Below are 13,223 nucleotides of genomic sequence, written 5' to 3'. Positions count from 1 at the left end.
TCCAACAACCAATTATCCACAGGTAGTATTGCCATGATGCAATTCGAATCAAGCCGTCCACTTTGGGTAGAGCCCTGAAGGTATTTTTCCACTATGCAATGGTTTGTCTTTGGTTCCCAAGCCTTCTCCTGTGTGAAGTGTCCTTTATCGACTCAAGCCACACAATTCTCTCCTTGAATAACTAATACACCAAATACATTATTCAACCTAAAAGAGCACTTCTTCACCGGCAACAAAAAATGTGAGAAAGAACAAATTTTACAGAACACATCAAATTCAACCTGTTAATTCTAAAGTAAAAGTTTCCAGGGACTTGGATTTCAGGTCTACGAACTTCAGCTAACATAAGGGAAGCATCATGGAAGCTTTACGCATAGACATAACACTAATGCAATTTCAACAAATAAATTTACCAATGTATGAAATAACAAGATTAATAAAACACATTAATACTTGAAAATTTGTCAGTGCACAACACAAATCCTTCATGCTAAAATTTTCTGCTAGTTACATTCATTTTCTACGTTGATTCTCCATGCTACTTGTCAATAGCCTTAAGTATGTCACATATTCATGTTAATACATTTCACAATTCTATCATTTTTATGTTAAAACAGCAAATGATTATATGTGGGTACCCTCTATATGTGACTATGATGAACGCCCAAAAAATTGATTTCCACTCTATCAGTCCCCCCCTCTGATGACGATGAGTCATCACAAAACCCTCCAAAACATCCCTACAGAGTATACCGATTTAAACAGATGTTGCAGCCAATCTCCTCTGTCTAAACTCCTCCAGCCGCTTCAGATTTTCATAGTGACTGTTTGCAGTCATTCCACCCTTTTTTCTCTTTCCCTTAAGGAGTTCTCCACTTGTCTCTTTCTATTCCACTTATATGTCCTTAGCATCCCTACTAAGATAATGACACAGATCCCAACAGTTATATAAGCAAGCCGGGTCTACATCACCCTCGCCCTTATCGAAACCATCTCCCCATCCATGAGCGGCAAAGACTAAGCCGTGTTAACAGATAACTTATCCACTATGGTAGACAACCTTCTAATCTTGATGTCATTCAATAGCACTACGAGACTCCACATATGTTAACAGATAACTTATCCACTATGGTAGACAGCCTTCTAATCTTGATGTCATTCAATAGCACTCCCAGACTAGGTATCACCACTCCAAATATATCTCCCACAACCTCACTAGCACTCAATCAACGTTTTTCACTACTATTCGGTTTTCTTGCCTAATTCTCCAAATCTTCCACATCATATATTTTTGAAAACACGACTGCCAAATCGCATTGACCATACCATTTGCTCTGATGTCAAACATGCAGGGGGGCGTGGCCAGCAACATGGCCGACTAGGTTGTGCATCATGCGAGCTCCGCCGAGCCCGTCCTGATCCGTCACTATACACAGGTCCACGGACCATAATTTGCTATTCCTGGACAAGTCTGGAGAGTGTTGAAGTTGGAGAGACCGCCAGTGGTAGAGATACTGCGGTGGAAGACGGCTGCCGGTGCCCGGCGCCGGACGCAGAGAGCTGAGACCCGCTTCACAAGATGGCGGCGCCCTAGGTCCGGGAACAAGGAGATCGGAGGGAGGGCGCAGTAGTGCCTGAGAACTCGCTGGGAAGCGCGGAGGATCTCTGCCGACAATCAGAAACGGGCAGCATTCGTCCCGCGCCTTGGGGTCACCTTCTCCTGTCTCGCGGTCCCACAGGGGGCTCCCCCGGGGGCTGCTGCTGAGGCCAGTGGACTGTGCTTCCCCCACACCACCCAGCGTAACGGAACTAAGCGGGAGGAGCGGCAGCCAGATCAGGGACACGTGTGCCCCGGGACGGCCTGTATAGGTCCTGCGGCCGAAACGACAGCAAAAGAGACTCCTCCGGTGGCAAGGCCCGGGAGTCGGGCCGACGAGATCCCGCAGCACAGGGTGGCAGCTGCCAAGGCGACAACCTCGGTGAAAGGCAGCTCCTTCCTAATCGCCTGCATAGATACAAGGTATTGGGACATAGAGAGGGACAGCGGTGGATGGCGGAGCCCCAAGAAAGAAAAAAACACCGGGGAGACCTACACATAGAACTGGGCGCAGCTGGACACCGGGGACCAGTCGATACAGAAAGGGGGAACGGACGTGTATCTCCCCCTCCTCCACCCTCCACCCATCAGCAGGAGATTGGCGGGGTCGAGACCACCGGGGAAGAACACCCGGATAGACGTACGCTGTGTTACTACCGGAGCAGATGCCCCTGAACACCGCCTGCACAGATAAACGGTACTGGGATATAGAGAGAGACAGCGGTGGATGTCAGAGACCCAACAAAATACCGGGGAGGCCTAAAAATAGAGCCGGGCGCAGATGGACACTGAGAACCGGTGGATAAAGCAGGGGGGGCGGACGTGTCTCTCTCCCCTCATACCCCCTCCACCCCGCCCTCCACCCATCAGCAGGAGATTCGAGGGGTCGAGACCACCGGGGAAGAACACCCGGATAGACGTACGCTGCGTTGCTGTCGGGCGGATCCCCCTGAACACGAGGGCCGGACAGTGAATCAACCACGCGGTGCAAGGTGTCACACTTGGAGTAACTCTGCGGAACAAGGGACCACACCATGGGAAAAAAGGAGGTAGCCGCTCGAGTCTCGAGAACGAACACCATATACAATTATGCAACGGTCCCGCCGGCCACGGAGCCCGGGGCACAGGGACCGCGCTCGGACACAGCACTCCTGATGGACGCCATCCAGGCCTCACGAGAGGACATCAAAGCGTCAAGAGCCGCCCTCGAGGTCAAGATTGGCGAAGTGGGGTCGGAGGTCACGTTATTGCGCCAAGACTTCCGCAACCTGACTGAAAGGGTGACCGCGGCAGAAACCCGGCAGGGAGAGGCGGAGGACACCCTCACCACCCTTAAGAGGGACATGGCGAACCTCCAGACATCGCATAGGCAACTTCAATGGAAGGTGGACGACGCAGAAAATAGGGCACGGCGCAACAACCTGCGTTTTGTGGGATTTAGGGAAGGACTCGAGGGGACCAATGTGGCGGCCTTTCTCCACACGTGGCTGCAGAGGACCTTCCCAGCGGCAAGTTTCTCCAACTGCTTCATCGTTGAAAGGGCACATAGGGCATCAATGGCAAAGTCCCTGGAGGGGGCGAGACCCCAACCAATTATTGCCCGCTTCCTAAATTTTGCAGATCGGGGCCTCATTCTGAGGGAAGCACGAAAAATGGGTGAAATACGGTTTGAAAATGCAGTGATCATGATCTTCCCGGATTACAGCCAAGAAGTCCAGAAACAGCGACGCTCCTTTGACCCGGTGAAGGCAAAACTAAGGGACTTAAAATTACAGTATATGCTACTCTTCCCTGCAAAATTAAAAGTCATCTACCGAGACAAGTCACACTTCTTCACACACCCCGACGAAGCCTGGCAGTGGCTGGAAGAGCGGCCCCCTCGCCACGGGGCAACAGGGGAGCGAAGGGAGGTGCGAGATAAGCCGCAAACTGTGGAGGCCTCATGGGGGCTACCGAAGACTCAGAGGTCAAGAGTGAAGGGACGCAGGAGGTTAACAACGACCCCGTATCCACAGTTGGACAGGACCACTGGCCAGCGGCGAAGATCGGCCTCCCCGAGGCCAAGAGCGACGAGGGATCCAGGTTCCGCTGCCTAGAGGGGGCCGTGCAATCGGAAGGAGAGGAGGACGAGGTCGGAACTACGCCTGAGGAAGAAGATAATGACACGCAATCAATGCATCCGCTGGTAGCAGAGATCCGAGAGATGGAACAAGACGTATCAGAGGGAGATGGGACCCCTCAAGATGCTGTCCAAGACTCTAATTCGTGACTACGGGACAATGTGGACCTAAAGTTTCCGGCTCGGATGGAGTACACGCAAGTTGATAAACCCCTACACACTCTCTTCTTTCAAGTTCTTTTGTGTACTGTTTATATGTTTGTTATTTGGGAGGGAGTCAGTTTGGGCTGTTCGTGGACTACTGTCCAGGAGCTGGGGGGCTAGGATTTCTAGGGGTGGGCGACAGACCCTCTCTTCCTGGTGGTCCCTGTCGATGTTGGTAGCGGAGAAGGGGCTGGAGGGAGGGAGAGGTGTGGGGGGGGGACACAGGAGGGGGTTTCTGATGTTTTCTGGTTGTGGGACTATGGAAGGGGCTGTTTTACAGAGGACGCAAGCAGATGGCAATCGCTCCACCTGACGATACTTGGACGGGCAGCTATGTTTAAAATGATCTCACTCCCAAGATTCTTATATGCCTTCTAGAATAAATACTTCCCCATGCAGTGTAAGGTCTTCTGAGACATTCATGCAGAACTGAGGTCCTATTTATGGCTGGGAAAGCAACCTAGAGTAGCGCTATCGACCCTACAGCGATACCAATATGATGGGGGATTTCATTGCCCGACCTAGAGGCCTACTATTGGGCGGAACACCTGGCCCCCATTAATGAATGGTACATGCACCCGCCACACACCCCACCTATGCACTGGAAAAGCACACTATGGGCGCCCACACATGTATATACTACATATACGGAGGAAGGGGGCAGGCCAGACTACTGCCGGCTACTAAAATCACGCTGGGAGCATGGAAGAGGGCGACAAAGGCAATTAAGTGGGAACACAAACCAATGGAGCAAACGCCGCTGTGGAACTGCACCTGGCTGAAGGAACTTAGCAAGTTGAGAGGGTTCCAGGGATGGGACGCCATAGGCATCTCTACTATAGGAGACATAACTAAAAATGGGGCGCTGCAATCCTTACCATCATTGGAAAAAGAATTTGGGCTCCACCGCTCCCAATTTTTTTAATATATGCAATTTAGGCATGCATGGAGGGCAGAAGGGGCATTGATGGAGGCACTCCCCGAATACGCTCCATTGGAAGGCCGCCTTCTACAGGAACGGATCCCCGGAAAGGCAGTATCCCTGACTTATAAAACTATCATGAATAATAGACTAAACAAATTAGAGGGCCTCAGGACCACGTGGGAACGGGAAGTGGAGAACATGGATGACGTGGACTGGGGTGTGGTACTGATGCACCCTAGGGAGGTAGTGATTAAATCACGCCTCCGTTTGATCCAGTTTAAGATCTTACATAGGTCCTATTTCGATAGAGTGCGGTTGCATAAATTGAGGAGAGTAACCGACCCCTGCTGTCTGCGCTGCGGCCACAATAGAGGAGATTTCTTGCACACGATTTGGTCATGCCCACGCATTCAAACATACTAGGGGGAGGTCCTTACCGAACTGGGAGAGGTGTTAGGGACGGACTTTCCATCAGACCCGAAGCTAGTACTCCTGGGGATGACCAATGATGTAGACTTGGCCCACCCATTGCTGATTTTTCTGGTACTAGCCCTGGTAGTGGCCAAAACGGACATAGCCAGGAAATGGGGGGCGCCAGACATACCACAGCTAGAGGAATGGAGGAGGGGTATGGACCTTTACATGGAAGCCGAGAGGGTCACATACAAAGCAAGAGGGTGCCCAGAGAAGTTCCGCAGAGTGTGGGGCAAATGGCGACATTATCATAGATTGGATGGAGGGCTCTAAGGGGTCGCAAACTACGGGACCTGGAGATATTATTGAAGTGGACTTGGAAGATTGTAATGGCTGAACAATTGGACGATGGTACTAGGATCCTGGACCATGAGGGGGCTGGGGAGGGTAAGGGGTTTGGGATGTGGGAATGTTGCTCGATATTGACATGCTTGTTGTCTGTTTTTCCTTGCTGCAAAACAATAAAAATGGTTGACAAAAAAAAAAAGAAGTCAAACATGCATTTTTCCCACACACAAAATATACTCCTGGCACCTTTCGAACTGACTCTTGCAAAAACGTTCTCCACGGACCATTTATTTGGAAGATGTGATCACATAAACTGAGCCACAAATACGGTATCATACTGACCCTAAACTTAACGCATGCAAAGCTTGCCTTGCTGTTCCCAACCAAAAGCAATTTGACCAGAACTTACCTAAGCCTTGTGAGCTAACTCCTCCTGGGTCCACTCAGAATTCTTCTCATTGTTCTCAGACTTAACAACTAACCTCTATGCATATCTTCTACTTGATCTATGAATTTCTTTTCCATGTCTGTTAGCATGCAAGTTAGGTTATGTCTATGCGCATAAGCAGTGTCTAGTGTTACTGTAGGTGCAAAATAATTCTCCATTCTCTCTATTTGGTTGCAATATTAATATTTGTTCAGGTGTTTATAAACTTGTTTTCTTGAGGGTACCACGTCGTAATTCGAAAAATAGTCCTCATAATGGCCTTTCCCATAGAACATTCTAAGGAGTGAACTACAACTAATACCATATGTCAAGTATAAGTGGTGGTATTAATTGCCTCCTCAACCGAAGCATGTAATTGCATATACAAAGCAGTCTCTCACTTCTACAATAACTTAGCATAAGCATTCAATGTGTAATCACCCTTGGATAAATCTACATTAAGAAAGCGACTGGTTTGCTCTATTAAGGCTTTATCGGATCCTACCCTCTTTTGAGGCAGTAGTGGTAGATCTGGATGTTACATGTACCCCCCTTACATGTTCCTCACCCTTGTGTGTGGTTAAAATTGACTTAGTAATGACTACAGCTAATACTATGATTACTCCTACAATGAGTGTACTTATAATACAATTGCGCCTACGATTCAATCAATCAATCAATCAATCAAAACACTTGTATAGCGCGCTACTCACCCGGAAGGGTCTCAAGGCGCTTTTGGGGGAGGGGGCCGCTACTGCTCGAACAGCCAGGTCTTGTGTTGTCTCCTGAAGGCGAGGTGGTCCTGGGTCATCCGAAGGTGGATGGGGAGGGAGTTCCATGTCTTGGCCGCCAGGTAGGAGAAGGATCTGCCTCCGGCGGTGGCAGGTTCCTCAGGTGGCTGGAAATGTGGCTGCGTCGAGGGATGTCCAGGATGAGTCGGGCTGAGGCGTTCTGGATGCGTTGTAGTCTTTTTTGTAGCTTGGCTGTGGTTCCAGCGTAGAGGGTGTTGCCGTAGTCCAGCCGGATGGTGACGAGGGCCTGGGTGACCGTCTTCCTGGTTTCGATAGGGATCCATCGGAAGATCTTGCGGAGCATGCGGAGGGTGTGAAAGCAAGAAGAGGAGACGGCGTTGACTTGTCTGGTCATCGAGAGGGAGGAGTCCAGAATGAAGCCCAGGTTGCGTGCGTGGTCTGTCGGCTTGGGGGCGGTGCCCAGGGCTGGGGGCCACCAGGAGTCGTCCCATGCGGAGGGTGATGGTCCAAGGATGAGGACTTCCGTCTGAGTTCAGTTTCAGCGGCTGTTCTTCATCCACTAGGCAACGTCTTTCATCCCTTCGTGGAGGCTGGTTTTGGCGGTGTCGGGGTCTCTGGTGAGGGAGAGGATCAGTTGGGTGTCGTCGGCGTAGGAGATGATGTTGAGGTTGTGTTGGCGTGCGATGGCTGCGAGAGGTCTCATGTAGACGTTGAAGAGGGTGGGGCTGAGTGATGATCCTTGCGGGACGCCGCAGATGACTTTGGTGGGCTCGGAACGAAATGGGGGGAGGCGGACTCTCTGTGTTCTTCCAGCGAGGAACGAGATGATCCACTTCAATGCCTTCTCTTGGATGCCGGTGTTGCTGAGGCGTTGGACTAGGGTGCGGTGGCAGACAGTGTCGAACGCGGCAGAGAGGTCCAGGAGGATGAGTGCCGCTGTTTCCCTGTTGTCGAGAAGGGCTCGGATGTCGTCGTTGGCTGCGATGAGGGCGGTCTCGGTGCTGTGGTTGGCTCTGAAACCGGACTGCGAGGGGTTGAGGGATCCGTTTGTCTTGAGGTAGGCGGCAAGCTATCTGTTTGCGATCTTCTCGATGACTTTGGCAGGAAACGGGAGGAGTGAGATGGGGCGGAGGTTTTTGAGGTCGGTGGAGTCCGCTGTTGGTTTCTTCAGGAGGGCGCACTTCCTGCTCTCCGGGAAGGTGGCGGTGTCGAAGGAGGTGTTCATGATGTCTCGGAGTTGGGGAACGATGGTTGAGTCGGCCTTGTTGAAGACGTGGTGGGGGCAGGGGTCAGTCAGAAATCCGGAGTGGATGGTGTTCATCGTGCGGGCTGTGTCTTCGATGGTCACTGCGGTCCAGGTGTGGAGGGTCGTGGCGGGGTGCGTTGGTTCGACGGTAGGGTGCGAGGATGGTGTGCCGAAGCTGTTGTGGATGTCAGCAATCTTGCGGTGGAAGAACGAGGCGAGGGAGTCGCAGAGATCTTGTGAAGGGGTGATGTCGTTGTTGCCGGTGCTGGGGTTGGGGAACTCCTTGACGATGCTGAAGAGTTCCTTCCTGTCGTGGGCGTTGTTGTCCAGTCGATCCTTCAGTGATTTCTTCTTGGTGGTGCGGATGAGCTGGTGGTGCTTGCGTGTTGCGTGCTTGAGGGCGGTCATGTTGTCAGTGGTCCGGTCAAGGAGCCAGGCTTTCTCGAGGGTGCGGCAGGTCTTCTTGGAGTCCTTGAGTTCGTCGGTGAACCAGTGGGCCTTCTTGCTTCTCGGTTTGCTGGGGGGTTCTTCAGTGGTGCGAGGTCGCCAGCGCAGGCTGTCAGCCACTGCGTGATGTTGCGGGCTGCTTCGTTGGGGTCCGGTGTGCTGGTAGGTGGGTTCTGGCTGAGGGAGGTGATGAGCTGGTCGGCGGTGATCTTGCTCCAGCTTCTGTGAGGAACCTGTTGCAGGTGGTGGTGGGTAGTGGTTTTTCTGAAGCTGAAGTGGACGCAGCTGTGGTCGGTCCAGTGAAGTCCGGTGGAGTGGCTGAAGGTGGTGTGCTTGCTGGATGAGAAGACACGGTCAAGCGTGTGGCCGGCGTAGTGGGTGAGGGTGTTGATCAGTTGCTTGAGTCCGAGGTTAGCGAGGTTGTCCAGCGGTGTTGCGGTCCTTGCTGTTCTCCAGGTGGAAGTTGAAGTCCCCTAGGAGGATGTAGTCGGCGGAGGGGAGGGCGTGTGGGCTGATGAAGTCCGTGATGTCTTCGCTGAATTGTGTGCGTGGTCCCGGGGGTCTGTAGATGAGGGTGCCTCTGAGGGTCGTCTTTGGGTTGGTGTGAATCTGGAAGTGGAGGTGTTCAGCGGCGGTGAAGGTGTCGTTGGCATCGGTCGTGATGCGGATGGTGTTCTTGTGGATTATGGCGATGCCTCCTCCAGTCTGGTTGACGCGGTCCTTCCTGATGATCTTGTATCCATCCGGGATGGCGATGGCGATGTCGGGGGATGAGGAGGCGTTCATCCATGTTTCGGTGAGGAACGCAACGTCTGGGGATGTTGTGTCGAGCAGGTTCCAGAGCTCGACGGCGTGTCTGTGGATGGAGCGGGTGTTGAGCAGGATGCACTTGAGATCACTGCTGGGGTTTGGCCTTGCTGGCGCGGTGCATGTTTGGAGGCAGGTGAACTTGCAGGTTGTGCAGGTGAAGGGTCCGTGGAAGCGTTTCGGGGCAGCTCGGCAGCAGGCAGGGTTCCGGCCGGCATCCAGTGCGTTGAGGGCGGCGGCGTCGTAGGTCTGTCGGGTCGTCTTGCATCGTCGGTGGGGGCCAGGTGTCCTGGCGCTGGGCGCAGTCCAGGCACGGACGGGCGCAGACGGGCATACCTTTGGCGCCCCTTCGGCGCACAAACGGCGCGCCCGCTGCGCGTGACCGCTGCGCGTACGCGCGGTCGCCATTTATGGCGAAGTGGGAGGGAGGGAGGAGCAGCTGGGAGGCTGGAGCGGGGAGGGCACGGAAGGAAAAGGAGGCGTGGCCGCAAGCACGGCAGGGGGAAGCGAGGAGCGGGGCGGGCGGACACAACACAAACACAGCACTGGGGGCACAGAATGCTAAAGGGAGCAACAAGAAGGGGACGAAACGGTCAAACAGCAGCAAAGGGAAAAAAAAACAGTCAATACATGGCGAGAATGCCAACAAAGTGAAGAAGACACGGCACAGATGGGCAGGATGCAAACAAAGTGAAGAAAAGCAGCACAGATGGGCAAGATGCAAACAAAGTGAAGAAAAACAGGCACAGATGGGCAAAATGCAAACAGAGTGAAGAAAAAACGGCACAGATGGGTAAAATGCAAACAGAGTGAAGAAAAAACGGCACAGAAGGGCAAAATGCAAACAGAGTGAAGAAAAGCGTCACAATTGGGGAAGAATGAGTGCAGCACACGTAGTGCGGCGAGGGTCGGGATCAGCGAGGCAGAGGGTCGGGGTTAGCGAGGTCAGCGAGGCAGGCTCTGCGGTAAGCATGGGCGGAAAATCCGTTTCGCTCGCGGATTTTGCGGATTTTCGGTAAATTCGCAATCCGCGAGATTCGCGAATCTCCCGCAAAATCCGCAAATCCGCGAGCAGCGGATTTTGCTCGCACTGTTCGCGTGAGTTCGCGGCTTCCCAGTACAACTTCGCGCCCCGCGAATAAGCGCTAAATTGCAGAAATACGATCTTAGCAAAACTGAAACTACTTACCAGGTTCAAAAGTTCAGGCTCATCATTAGTAGCCATTTCCTGTAGTGCTTCCTGAGGGGCCCCTCCAGAGTTCAATTGCCTACTTGCAACTATTATGTGACCCTGCTCTGAACCTCAGAATAGTTACACATATGCCACAAAGGTCCTGAATTATAGCTAAGGGAGACAAGCAGGAGCCAGGCTGGAAGTTCAAATCCATTAATCAGCCCCTAATTCATTATTGTCAGTTGTGGCAGGGCAGGTGTTGTAACTAATTTTGCAACAATGAAAGCACTTAGCAAGTGCAAAAGATCACTAATCAGGAAGCACTAAGGAAGCAGGTGCCAGCTAAAAAAATATTCTGTGACACATTAATCAGCCCCAAATTAATTCAGGTCACTTGAGGCAGGGAAGGTGTGCTTTGCTTTGCCACAATAATGTACACTGACTGGACAACCAGAGGGTGCTGTGATGAAACAGAGGGTGGTATGGGTGGGCCAGAGGGTGGCATGAGTAGTCAGAGAGTGGCAGTGGTGACAGAGAGTGGCAGTGATGAAGAAGAGTGTCCCAAACAGGCTGGACACGTAGAAACAACAAGTTCGCAAAACTTGCGAGCCGACAGGTAAGTTCGCGTTTGCGAAATTGTACAAAACCCTCGCGAACTGGCAGAAACCCGCGCGAACACACAAAAAAAATTCCGCAAATTCGCGAGAATTTGCGGATTTTGCGAATTGCGAGTTCGCAAAATTCGCGAACGCGAGATTCGCAAAAATCGCCCATGCTTACTCTGCGGGCGGCAGTGGGGCGAGGAGCACACGCAGCAGCTGGTGGCCGTGCGGCGCGGGGGTGTCCTGAGACAGGTTTTCCAATTTCCAGACTCCCTTTTCATAGCAGCTCGGATTACAGCTCGCAAGAGAATCAACATACAGAGTCTCTTTTCTTCACCTCTTATTCAGGTATAACAATGATAGGGAACACATTTCTCTTTGAAGTCTTGGAAAGTTCTTTTAAATAGTATTAACACAGCTTGGAAGACTTCCCTAGCCCTCTTTCTTCTTTTAGATGAAATCCCTAATAATATTTTTCTTCCACACGGGCCTAGCTTATTTTCTTTAAGCAATTATTTACAGTTCAAGGTTCAATTTACATCACTTATGAAATAAGAGCCAACCTCCTAAATGACTTGTTGTAACAGTTGAGCTCTCAGTGCTGCAATCTCTTGAGGAGAGTGTGGAGTTGTAAGGCTTGGAAATTCGATATCTTCCAGAATCATGGTCCACAACCCACTCAACCTTAGTGAAAAAGGTACAGTCAATGACAGAAGTGCATTAACTTCCATTCCAGGAACTCTCAGTAAAATCTTGACAACCAGTATTGAAATCTCGGACTTTGCTCTCCCCAGCATTTGTAACCAGATAAGTCCACTCAGCAGAGGAATAACTCTGAAATGGCGCTCAAGCTCTCCTGGACCTTCTCGCACTTTCTGCGTTTTGCTCAGTTTCACTCAGTTCAGATTCTGAAGATTCATCTATGAGTGCAAGTTTTCTTTCAGACGCAAGCCTCAGATTTCTTCTTTGTCTCACAGGCCATGTTTCACCTGCAGCATCTATCTTCTTTCACTATGGACAACCACTTAACACACCAGACTCTTCCTCTTAATCAGACTCTATACCACTCGCAACATTACCGTATGCCTCAAAGTCTGTACCAGGGTCTTTTTTAGCTTGTTCTGGTGTGCATCCAGCCTCTTCAGCTACCTCCACAGCTTGGCTTGTCCCCTCCAATGACGCCTCAGTCACAGCTGGAAATATGTCTGGGAAAGGAGCTTTTTCATCAGAGGGATCTGTGACTCGTCGGGTATGAGAAGCGTGGACCCAATTCGGCACTCCACCACACTTCAAGCACTGTTAGTCACCAGTATCACTTGATATGGTCCACGCCACCGAGAGACAAGACAGTGTTCCCTTGCGTGTTTTCTGATGAGAACCCAATCTCCTGGGTTCAGGTCATGGCAGAGATATTTTTATGCTTGTGCAGTTACTGCTTCAACCTGATGAGATACAGAATGAACCACTGGCTGGGGTACTTGCACTAACTGGATCTGATTCCCTCCTGAATTCAGGGATCTTGGCCTAGTGACTGTCAGTAACTGATTTACTCTATCTGCCACCTCCACAAGTTCTCCTTCCTGCACTTGATTTGCAGGATTAAGGTGACACTCAAGCTTCCAGTGCTAGATCATGTGATAAAAATGACAGGCAGTAGTTTTCTTCAGAGTTGCAACATCTGTCCCTGTCTTTGGATCTATGGGGACATTCTTTCCTCTTCCCTGTCCTGTCGACCTTGTGACTGATGTCACTTAAACACCTCCGGGGACATTTGCTTTGCCAAAGGCTACGCATTTGAACCAGCATTAGTTTCTCCTTTATCCTCCTATGCTTAGAATCCACCTCAACACTGAGGTACCTGGAGTACCGCAGGAATTCATTCACGGATCATGAGGCTGATGTTCAGCCTCAATCCAGACATAAATTTGGACTCAAATTGTCCCATATTCTAACCAACTGTACTGCTTAAAGGCTTGCAACAGCCTTGCATAGAAAGCATGTAGTGACGCCTTAGGTTCCTGGGTCTTTTGATCTATCTTAACCCAATCAATGTCTGATGGTGCAATTTTGGACTACAACCATGTGATAACCAGATCGTACTCCTTCATAACTAATGGCTAAGGACCATGAGTTACTAGATCCCTCTCTGGTTCAGCAGCAG

This window comes from Lissotriton vulgaris, chromosome 5 (assembly GCF_964263255.1).
Source record: "Lissotriton vulgaris chromosome 5, aLisVul1.2, whole genome shotgun sequence".
NCBI classification, from domain to species: domain Eukaryota; kingdom Metazoa; phylum Chordata; class Amphibia; order Caudata; family Salamandridae; genus Lissotriton; species Lissotriton vulgaris.
The sequence above is the reverse complement of the archived record's forward strand: the minus strand, read 5'-3'. Positions refer to the sequence as shown.